Genomic DNA, 12,622 nt, shown 5'->3' with positions numbered 1-12,622 from the left:
ATAATTTCCCTCACCTTTGGTGGCGGAGGTAAAAATTAGCACGGTGTGAGCAACCACACACAGCATTAATCTTGTCAAAAGATTAAAACAACTAGTCGGACGTTTTACCAACACAGCACTGAACTTATCAATCGATTAAAACAACTAGTCAGATGTTTACTAACACAGCACTGAAGTTGTCAACAGATTAAAACAAGGAGTCAGATGTTAACTAACACAGCACTGAACGTTTCAATCGATTAAAACAACTCGTCAGATGTTTACGAACACAGCATTGACCTTGTCAACAGATGTAAAGAACGAGTCAGATGTTTACGAACACAGCACTGAAGTTGTCAACAGATTAAAACAAGGAGTCAGATGTTAACTAACACAGCACTGAACGTTTCAATAGATTAAAACAACTCGTCAGATGTTTACGAACACAGCATTGACCTTGTCAACAGATGTAAAGAACGAGTCAGATGTTTACGAACACAGCATTGACCTTGTAAACAGATGTAAACAACTCGCCAGATGTTTACGAACACAGCATTGACCTTGTCAACAGATGCAAACAATGAGTAAAATGTTTACAAACACAGCATTGACCTTCTCAACAGATGTAATCAACGAGTCAGATGTTTTACTAACACTGCACTAAACGTATCAAAAGATTGAAACAATTCGTCACAAGTTTGCAAACACAGCAGTGAACTTGTGAATCGATTGAAACAACCAGTCAGATGTTTACTAACACAGCATTGACCTTGTCAACATATGTAAGCAACTCATCAGATGTTTTACTCACACAGCAGTGAACTTGTCAATCGATTGAAACAACTAGTCAAACGTATGCTATCACGGGGAGCGACAGCTCGCAGATTAAAACAATTTTTGTTTCAGATCTTAAAACGACAACAAATAGAATTAGTGAAATACAGAACAAAGAGTAAAAATATTATAAACGAGATATTTATATTTATACATTATTAAAAATATACATGGAAACCATTTAAACCCCATTTCAGTGGTTGCTTGGAGGGAAGGAAGGAGGTAAATCCGTTTATAAATAACCGTTGGATCCAGAGGTGAGTGTGGTGGTGTTTGTTGGTGTATGTGTTATATTTAAGGGAAGATGTGCATGATGTAATGTATTATAACATAATAGAATGTGTGGTGGGAGTTGTAACGATGATAATACATCAAGTCCTCTATCGAGGAAAGTCTGTTTTGTGATGTCACATTGATGGGTTGACTGACTGCATGGACGCAACTGAGGTTGTGGATCTACTGATGAAGGTAATCTGCTGATGTGGATCCTCCCTTTGGAGAGATTCTGGACAGAAAGGATTGAAACCCTGAGGAAGAACGGTGCCCAGGTGATGATCCGTGCAGTCGGAAAACTGTTCATTTGTTTACAGGTTGAGGTTCTTCCTTCAGGTAAGGGAACTATGTTTTGAGGTGAACATCATTCACAGCAATCACTTTAAATTATTTTATATTTCAGCACAACATATTCTCTCTGTTAAATCATCTTCCCCCACCCCATCTCTTTCTGTCCCATCTTCGTTCCACCCCTCCGAATACAGTACAGCACTCTCCCCACACATACATATTTATATACATTCTTTCGCTCACTCTCTCTCTCTCCCCCCCCCTCCCCCCAACCTCCTTGCACCCACTCCCTCCCAGAGTGTTTAGTGAAGTGTGGTGGGGAATCGTGCTCCTCTCATCCTCTCTCTCTCCCTCCCCTCCCCCCCCCATCCTCAAAGATGTTGGCCTCAACCTGCAAAGCCCATGCTTTTCTCATGGCAAACTCGATGTTGGTTGTTCCTCAGTTGTCAATGGCAAAAACCTTTTCATCTTGGCACCACATGGAAAAACATTGAACATTGTCTATCCTGAAGCTTTACGAGAATAAAACAAAATGTCACACACTGTGATAGAAATATGTGATGTGAAATCTTCAGTGCTGAAGAAGAAGAAACAGTGCTGAAGAAATCAGAAAGAGGAAAGATAAGAAAGGAAAAAGAGGAAAGAGAAATAAAAGGATGAAGAGAGAAGATAGAACAACACTGAAAAAAATAACAGAAGAAAGGAAAAAGGAGAGGCAGACAGAAGATGAAGAAAGGCAGAACAGGAATATAGAAGTCAACAAAGAAGAAAAACATAACTAAGAACAACAAAATTCCAGAGCAGCAGAGACTCGGCAACATCAAGAAGCAAAAGGAGAAGCAAACAGCAGCAATGACTGCATTCTGCCCTCTCATTTGTGCGATCAAACAGTCATTGTGGTTATCTGTTCTCTCTGGTTCAGGACACAATACAAGCCGATGAAACCTTTGTCGCCCCTGTGTGAAGTGGGGCCATCGCCGGAAAATACAAAACACACAGGAAATGGCACTCTGTGTTGAGGCACGGCGGTGATGGTCATGTTTAACCCTCGACCAGTCAAAGATCCCCGGGGGGTTAAATATCACAGCAAGGTCAGCTGCGGTCTTATTTTTCTCTCTCCCACCTGTCTCGTTCTCTTTCTCTGCCTCCATCTGCTCCCCCACCCCCCCCACTCCACACATCCTCTCTTAATCTCCCTCCCACCCCGATCCCTGTCATTCCCACCTCTCCCCCTCTCTCCCCATGTTTAGGATTGCCAGTTTAATTTTGAGTTTAAAACGGCTTCCCCTTCATGTAGCATGTACGAATCAGATGTGAAGTGAGCCGAATATAGCGGTCCAAAGGTTGCTGCATGTGCAAGCATGCATGCAGACCTTTACAAGGAAGATGGCGTGGGTTTCAAATGCTCCCACTTGGTTATATATAGAACTCGGATGTTAAAAATAAAATTTTGCTGTTTGGGCGCATTTTATCAACCTTCCCTTCCCCTCACGCAGCCTTCCCTTCCCCTCACTTCGCCTTCCCTTCCCCTCACTCCGCCTTCCCTTCCCCTCACTCCGCCTTCCCTTCCCCTCACTCCGCCTTCCCTTCCCCTCACTCCGCCTTCCCTTCCCCTCACTCCTCCTTCCCTTGCCCTCACTCCGCCTTCCCTTCCCCTCACTCCGCCTTCCCTTCCCCTCACGCCGCCTTCGCTTCCCCTCACGCCGCCTTCCCTTCCCCTCACACCGCCTTCCCTTCCCCTCACGCCGACTTCCCTTCCCCTCACGCCGCCTTCCCTTCCCCTCACCTCACGCCGCCTTCCCTTCCCCTCACCTCACGCCGCCTTCCCTTCCCCTCACGCTGCCTTCCCTTCCCCTCACGCCGCCTTCCCTTCGCCTCACCCCGCCTTCCCTTCCCCTCACGCCGCCTTCCCTTCCCCTCACGCCGCCTTCCCTTCCCCGCACGCCGCCTTCCCTTCCCCGCACGCCGCCTTCCCTTCCCCTCACGCCACCTTCCCTTCCCCTCACGCCCCCTTCCCTTCCCCTCACACCGCCTTCCCTTCCCCTCACTTCGCCTTCCCCTCACGCCTCCTTCCCTTCCCCTCACGCCGCCTTCCCTTCCCCTCACGCCGCCTTCCCTTCCCCTCAAGCCTCCTTCCCTCCCCCTCACGCCGCCTTCCCTTCCCCTCACGCCGCCTTCCCTTCCCCTCACGCCGCCTTCCCTTCCCCTCACAGTAACTCTGCCCTCAGAGCATTATATGGTGTAAATATGTTTTAAAGTTCTGCAGAGCAGGTTTTTTCAAGTGCCAAGAAGCCGATTTGTGTTCTGCAATGTCCAACGATATAATTGACTTGCAACGAGAAGGGCACTCGGAAGAGCGCACACCTCCGCCAAGCTGAACAGTTTATGTTTTGTATCCCACTGAAAGGCCGGATCTCCATCCGAACCTGAACCAACATCTAATCAGCTTGTTCTCATCATCAAACGAACTCTTCCACCAAGTTTTGTCATAACCTGTCCACAACTTTTTGAAATAACATGCCATATCGTGTTGGGCTCAATCTCTCAATTGGGACGAATCACTTTGGAAATTCCAGTGTCTGGATCCAGATTCGGATCCACTCCAAAATCGAAATAATTTGTCCTTTTCACACTCCGAACCTGTCCACCAAGTTTTGTCTGAATCTGTCAACAACTTTTTGAGATATCATGTTATTTCTTGTTTTTTGCCATATCACTCAATGGGGAAGAATCACTTTAATGCTTGTTGTTTGTGTCCTTCATGATGTTCCTAAAACGGTACGTTTCCTGTTTGGATTTTTTGGGGAAACGGAGACGAGGTATGTGGAAGAGCCAGTGCACCAAACGGATCAGAATGGAACGGGAAAAAGGAGCAGTTGAGAGAGCGGGACATCAACAGCAGACTTGAAGGTCAAGACGGAGAGAGGCGGATGAGGAATGGGTGGCAGGAAAGGACACATGGGGTGGACAAGATGTATACAAAAGGAAACTCTTTGAAGGGAAAACTGGAAATTTGGAAAGAGGACGGCTTGAAATGGGGGTGGGGGGTGCAGTTGAAATGGGGGTGGGGGTGTTTATGGTGGGTAGAAAAGATAATGGTTTTGGATGGGGGGTGTTCTGAGATGGTTGTGTGCACCTGTCTTGAAGACCTGGAAGGAAATATGAGATTGAAGAGAATGTGGAACTTTGTTCCACAGGGAAAAAGAACAAATGAGTGGAGGTGAACAGCGATCCTGGATTTTGGTTGTTTCACAAGAAGGTGATTGATGGTGCACCATTTCTCAGGTCAGGTCAGGTGTGGGAGCATGTGCTGGAGCAGCGCGTCACTGCATCCACTTTCTGCCGGTACTCCAAGGGCCTCCGTCTGGCCTCACGCAGATGCCTGTCCAGGCAGACGCATGGCCAATCCCCATCTCCTTGAGATGATCAACCGAATGCAAGCACGAGGCGCGTGGTCGGCCCATTGGCTTGCTCCACTCCCCAGGCTCCGCAGGAAAACCAAGAATCCTCCAGAGCATCCCAATTCACTGAATAAAATGCTTTTACAGGTATCAAGTAAAAGGTGCTTTTACAGGCTGCAAGCAGGCCCTGCTGAAACTCTCATCTGCGTTCAGTGAGGACCCGAAGAGCAAGGATACGGTTAATCGTTGACCTCTTTGGTGTAAAGCCTGACTGTTCTGGATGCTGGTGCTCAAGCAGATGGTGGCGAACCTTATCAAGAATTATCCGAGAAAAGACCTTCCCCGGCACTGAGTAGCGTCACCCCTCGGTAGTTGTTGCAGTCTTGGCGATCAGCCTTCCATTTCCAGAGAGGGGCAACAAGGCCCCTCTTCCAGTCAGTTGGGATGATGCCTGTGTTCCAGGCAGAGCACAGAACTGCATGCAACGACACGAGTGCAGCATTTCCACCAGCCTGTGTAGTTCAGCATGGATGCCGCAGATCCCAGGTCCTTTATCCCATTCCAACCAGTTCATCACAGCCTGTGTTTCCACAAATTAAGGTGGACAACAGTTAATTGGAGGGTCAGCAAGAGGGATTGTAACACCCCAACATCCAACTCAATAGCTGGTGGATCAGCCTGGTGCAGCCGCTCAAAGTAACCGGCCCAGTGGCCCTTCACTTCGGACTCATCTGTCAAGAGCCCACAACCATCCACTCTAACTGCAATACACCGATGGATGGGCTTGGAGGAATTCAATGTGAAAATTCCCCTGTATGCAGGACGAGAATCACTACCACAGGTGATACTCTACCCCCTCACAAATTCCTCTCACAAAGGCCGCCTTGTCCACCCTTCGTGCACGTACAATTTTACGCCTCAGCTCCCTGTTCAGCTCAGCTCTGCCATTCAGCCTGGCCCTGCGACTCTGGTCAATGGTATCCAGTGTCCCTTGAGAAACAAAATTCTTCTTCGCTCGACAGTGAGTTACAAGACATCTACCGTCAACATCAAGGACGGTGGTCTTGAAGGCACTCCACAACTGTTCAGGATCCCCCAAACCCCCCAAATCTCCACTCAGCCTGTTTGCAAACTCCTCAGCTTCCCTCTCCTCCTTGAGCTTGCCAACATCCAGCCGAGGCTGGGATGGAACCATTCTCCTGGATTTAAGCTGAAACTTCAGAGTTGCGACAATAATCCTGTGGTCAGTTTTGAGGAACTGAGCACTCCGGTAGACCCTGCAGTTCTGGATCATCCTCCAACGACCATGAATGAGCACGTGGTCAATCTCCTTCTCCACACCGCCAGCATTGGAATACCAAGTCCAGCGATGCACCTGTGGGTTCTGAAACCATGAACCAGCCACCCTAAGTCCATGACTTCTTGCAAAGTCAAGGAACTTCGTGCTCTTCTGGTTCACGAATTTAGGAGCCGCCTCCCCTTGCGGTTCCTCAAAACGAACTTAACATATCCCTCAGACCCATGGGGAAAAACACATATCTCATCACCATCCCGATCAGTTCCAGTCGATGCATTGAAATCCCCAAGACGAGAAGAGTATCTCGCCTGGGGCAATGATCAACCACACACTCGCGTGTGGCATAGAATGCGTCTTTCACGGTGAGATCACTCGCCTCAATCGGGGCATATACAGAGATCAGGGAAATGACACCCAAGGAGTCAGACTTGGTGTCTCATGATACGCTCATTGACCAGTGTATGCTCAATTATCATTGGAGTCCGCTTATTGGACACAGCCACAGAAACTCATTGGGCATGGAAACCATCAGAGCGATCAGACCAAGAGGAGGTGTTACCACCTGTCATGATCTCGCCACTATCCGGTCTCTGAACCTCAGAGAGTGCTGCAATGCCGATGTCCAAACGCTTGAGCTCAGATGATAACAGAGATAGGTGATCATCCTCTTTTCGGGAAAGGACATTCCAGGTACCCACCCAAAGAGACCGCCTCAGGTTAACCCAAGGAGACTGCCGTCTGGTGGACGACACCTCAGCACCACCCCAACATACACTTCCGCAATCTGACCTGGGAAGGTTCCCACGTGGTTTCCCTCCCATCATCAAGGATTGAGGGTCCCGAAGGGTCTGCCACAATTCCGTCATCCGGTGAGTTTCCCTGCGAAGGGCAGCGCACAGGAGGTACTCGCACTGAGTGGGTTTTATGTGGACCCTGCATGTGACCATGTGTACCCTGCAGAAACCTTTGGGGAGGGTGGCATGGAAAGAGAATTGGGTGCAACACAAGAAATGAGGTGAAAGAATGAGCAATATGTGAGGCAGGGGAGCCAGCCCAGAGTGGAGAGCAGTACTCAATCAGTACTCCAGTACTCCATCAAGCTGTGGATGAAGGCTTTGTGGGTGGAAAGGAGATCAGGTGTGCCAAGGAAGAACTTGGTACTGAGAGTGAGTCCCAGGAGTTTGAGTGGCTGAGCTTACTCAAGAGGATTGTGAAGAAAGTAGATTGGAGGGTTTGCCAGTTGATCCTTTTGGAGAGAGATGGTGAGTGTGAGATTTGTCAGGATTGAAAGACCTATTTTAAGTGCTTGACCAGCTTGTGATTTTTTTTTCAAGCTCTGAAGAGAAGTAAGAGGATGCATCCTGCCTTTCTGAAAGATGGGGAATGTTATGGCAGAGGGTGGAGTTCTCATCAAATTGATAAAGAGAATTTCCCTGAGTCAGACATCATTATTGAAGATCAGGAATAAGATTGGGCCAGAACACTGCCTTGTTGGGCCACTCCAGCCTCAATAGGCGATGGCATAAAAGGATTCGGTTGAGAGCACATGTTGGCTCTGAGAGTAGAGGAAGTCGGTTAACCATGTGAGTAGTTGGCCTTGGATGTCATTGGCAGAGAGTTTGGAGAGCAAGGCAGGATGCAAGATTGTATCAAAAGCAGGAGATGTGTGACCTGATCTCACATTGAAGGCTTCCATCCATTGTTGGATGAGTAGAAGCAGCATGTACAAGGTGAAGTGACCTGGTCTGAATCCTCAATGGCGATTTGAGATGAGGCTGTGGGAGAAAAGTCAAGATTTCATATCAACTGTGATGATGGATTCCATGAATTTGTTGATGAATGGAACGAAGCTGATCGGTCTATCATTAAAGGATCATTTTTGCACCTTTTAATGTAATGTAGTGATGCCTGATTTTCAAGCAGATGGAAGATGGCCAAGGGCAAATGATCGTGTGAAAAGGGCAGCGAGAGGATGTGCAAGAGCAACAAAGCAGGTTTTAAGGACATCTGAGTCGAAGCCGTCCGGTCGAGCAGCAGTAAGGTTAGTCGAGGGTTGAAAGAACCTTCTGTACCTTCTCAGGAGCAAAAGATCGAGTCCAAGAGCAGTTGGGTACAACTGGGATGGTTGTGTACAGTGAGTGAGGGTTGAGGTACCCAAGATTTTGAAACAAACACAGAATTGAGGCATTCGGCCTTCTCACGATTGGAGTCGGCTGTGGTGCTATTTGAAGTGAAAGAAGGGAGGGAACGTGGGCATGTACCAGAGACAGACTGAACAAGGTGACACCAGGTTTTAGATGTGGGAGACAAGTTGAAAAGTTCAATCCTGAGGTTGGACACATGCTGTTTTCTGGCTCTTCTGACAATGGACACACACTTATTACAAGCTTTGTGGCAAGAGTTGATATTGCCTTCGGTTGGATTTTACATCAGTCAAGTGTGGAAGCATGTGCCGGAGCAGTGCGTCGCTTCGTGCACTTTCCGCTGGTACTCCAGGGTCTCCATATGGCCATGCCCAAGGTAGATGCCTGGCCCTCAGACTGTAACCACCCACCCACACGGGGGTGCCGTAGATCGAGTTCGGTAGACGGGAATCCCTGCCAAGTGAGCCACGCTGCCCACCCGTGAAATTGTGCAAGGGCACGAGAGAAATTTTGAGGGCCAGGCCCAAATTTATGAGGAACACCAACGCAGGCGACGGGAATCGTGGTTTCTCGAACCTTTTGTTTAAATAGACAGGCGTGTTGTAAAACCCTGGGGATAGTTTAAAGTTTAAAAAGGATAAGACAAAAAGGAAATGTGTACCCCCTCGCACCATCCACCCCTTCGCTGCCCGAAGGCCACTGAACTCACTTTGGGAAGATTGCTGAAATCTGTGGAGGCTATTCTGAGGCTCCATTGGGCCTCGAGACAGGTTCACTTGTCTCTTCCTTATTCCCCTCAAGAAGGATCTTAGGGGTTGCGAGTAGACGGACAGGATAGGGGAGCGAGACAAAAACAGTGAGGAGGTTCGGGACAAGCAATTATAAAGAAAAATATAATAATAAAATAAAAAGAAATAAAAAGGAGGAAGTCGAAATTTTGCTGTTGCAAACTAAGGGAGTGGGTATGGACAAAGACAGGCAAAGGCGATAGGTTGGGGGGAGACAGTAGGGTAGGTCCGAGCCCATTTTCGGAGCAGCCGGCACCACCGCACTCCCTCCAGAACCTCACGGACCAGACCAGAGGCCTGCCAGCTTCATATGCTGGCCTGTTGTGCTGTATCTTCTGGTCTGCATTTGCCATGCCTCCACTTGCCTGCCTTGACCCCATGCCTACTTGCCCTTGTTGCATCCCCCCCCGTGTCAACCATCTTCATTCAAATGAGCCAGGGACTGCATTGAGCAGCCCGGCTACCTTCTCCTTGAATAAAGGCCAGTTCAAATGGCCTGTGGGATGGCGCATGGCCTGCCGTGTTTGGGTGAGTTCCCTCCAGCAGCTGAAGACTGAAATGAAAGAGAAGGTTCAGTGACAAAAGGGACCTTTTGAGTCGGCCCTGAAGACGTCCGAACTTCAAGCTGCTGTGCACTCACCCACACAAACTGATGACCTTACTGTGCCTTTTTCCCACAGATCACAGGTCCTGGGCCATGGTCGGGATTCGAACCCAGGATGGACAGTTAAGAGGGAATGCAACACATCACAGTTATTGGATATGCAAGCACAGCATCGGTGAAGTTACTGCTAATTGCCGATTACAATTAAAATGTTCAGGTTAGGCGAAGTAAAATAAATTAGTTTATTGTCCCCACCCGCTTCCTTTTTTATGGCCACATACTTTTTGTTTGATATTTATAATTTTCTCTTCAGATCGAACAAAAATTTATATATTAAAAAAAACGAACCAATGCATTCATCTGAACGTGCTTCCTTTTTGGAGGTCATACGTTGGTGGGTCGTTTTCTTCCTCGACTCCATCACATTTACTAACTCGTCTCATATTTTTGTCGCAGGAGTCTGGACCCAGACCAATAGTTATTTTGTGTTCCCGATAGGCCTCGTGCTCACACAAATGAAATTGATGTCGTCTGCAAGTACACTTGCTCACGCCGCACCAAGAATGCGATTTTCAAGACATCTACATATGTACGCACTGTGTACAGTTAAGTTAGCTAGCCTTGCCAGCTCTCGGGATAGCATGTAATATATATCTCAAGAACAAACCTTCTCAGTAGTTTTAAGTGAGCTACTAACAAAGTACTGTAGATTTAGATTTTAAAATGGTCTTCGTTTGTGTATGCAAGCGGAAGGTTGGCAGAAAGTTTCTGAAGCCATGGTACGCTCGTACGGTGTTTTACGGAACCCAGGCTCTGGGGGGTATTTTCAACAAATTTGCAAATGGCAAGATCGACCAGGGATCGCCAATCGACAACAATTACCAAACAGCTCAGATTAGTAATGCAAGTCCACATACACAGTGGACTTCAGAAAGTATTCACACCCCTTGACTTTTTCACATTGGATCGATTTTTCTTTTTTGTCTCCAATCTACATTAAATACCCCATAATGTCAAAATGGATTTTTGTTTTTTTGAGAAGTTTTTACAAATCAATTAAAAAATGAAAAGCTGAAATGTCTTGTGTCAAGTATTGTTGCGGTTCTGCGAAACCAGCATTCCTCCAAGGCAAATGTACCCAGACAGATATTTTATTAGTATCCGTTTCAGATAGCCCTTCTCTTATGTCGAGTGGGTTACTGGGACAAAATGTGATGCGAGGGCTTTTAATGAGGTCTTCAATTCCACTCATCTTTCTATAATTCCAGAAGTGTGTGTGTGTGTGTGTGTGTGTGTGTGTGTGTGTGTGTGTGTGTGTGTGTGTGTGTGTGTGTGTGTGTGTGTGTGTGTGCGTGCGTGCGTGCGTGCGTGCGTGCGCGCGCGCGCGCGTGCGTGCGTGCGTGACCGCCGTTTCTCGACAACCGCTGGTCCGATCTAATTGAAACTTGCCCGGTATATTGTTGGGGACCTGACGATGTGCCTTTTCAAGGTTTGATATTAATCAGACAAGTGCTTCCCAAGTTATGGCCATTTATTCACCAAACCAATGATAGACACGTTGTTGCGTGGGCGTGGCTGATGGGAAAGGGAAGCTCAGCCGCGTTCGCCATTACGGGTGACAACGTATGGGCTTCCGGATCCATTACGGGTGACAACGTATGGACTTCCGGATAATGATGACTTCGTGTATTCTTATAATTTCTCGATTTCTTATGTGCATTTATAGATAAACACAATGCCCCAAGTTATGATTGTTTTCATATTAGCCGGTGTATAAATTTCGTTAACATCAGAGTGCTGGTATGCTCCGAACCAGGAAGTAATTTTTTTTTCTCTCTCTCTTCTTTTTGTTTTTCCTTGCCACGACATTGCGAAAAGGTAAAATACGTTGGCGCTAATTGAATAATTGGGTATTAAAATGAAATTGCGAATAATCGTAACTGCGAATAATATGCGAACTTAAAGTCAGGTCAGGTTCGATCTGTGACCTGCTGCAGGTACCATGTAAACCTGTACTAACCTGTTCCATGGTCGGGTTGTCGGCGACTAAACCGTCTCCCCCACCAGGTTTTCTGGTGAGGAGGGTGTTTGGATATGGACACCCAGCAGGATTAAAAACAAAACCTGTCAAAGGGCGGAGGAGCTCCTTGTGAGCCAACGGCCATCCATATCTAGTGCCCAACTGTGTCTGCGGACGTCCTCCTGCAGTTGGGTTACTTCTTATTAGGAGGTTGGTGGCAGGATTTGCACTCCGGCCACCGTAAAACGCTTCATTCCGCAAAACGCAAAAACGCAAAAAAATCTGAAAACCCACTCCGTGGGAGTACCTCCTGTGCAGCTTCCTTTCGCAGGGCAGCTCACCGGATGACAGGATTGGGGCAAAGCCTTCGGGACCCCCAATCTTTGATAGGAGGGAAACCACGGGGTAACATCCCTAGGTCAGATTGCGGGAGAGTGTGTCGGAGTGGTGCTGAGGTGTCGTCCACCAGACGGCGGTCTCCTTGGGTTAACCTGAGGCGGTCCCTTCGGGTGGGTGCCTGGAATGTCCTATCCCTAAGAGAGGATGATCACCTGTCTCTGTTATCATCTGAGCTCAAGCGTTTGGACATCGGGATTGCAGCTCTCTCTGAGGTTCGGAGACCGGATTGCGGCGAGATAATGGTGGGTGGTTACACCTACTATTGGTCTGGTCGCTCTGATGGTTACCATACCCAAGGAGTTGCTGTAGCTGTGTCCAATAAGCTGACCCCAATGATAATTGAGGTAACACCGGTCAACGAGCGTATTATGAGATTAAGGATTCGCCACTCCTTAGGTGTCATTTCCCTGGTCTCTATTTATGCTCCGACTGAGGCGAGTGATCTCACCGTGAAGGACACATTCTACGCCACACTCGAGTCTGTGGTTGATCAGTGCCCCAGACGAGATACACTTCCAGTCTTGGGGGATTTCAATGCATCGACTGGAACTGATAGGGATGGTTATGAGGTGTGTGTTGGTCCGCATGGGTC

Source organism: Eptatretus burgeri, chromosome 10 (genome assembly GCF_056783735.1).
Source record: "Eptatretus burgeri isolate ZD-2024b chromosome 10, Ebu_testis_v1, whole genome shotgun sequence".
Taxonomy (NCBI): domain Eukaryota; kingdom Metazoa; phylum Chordata; class Myxini; order Myxiniformes; family Myxinidae; genus Eptatretus; species Eptatretus burgeri.
The sequence above is the reverse complement of the archived record's forward strand: the minus strand, read 5'-3'. Positions refer to the sequence as shown.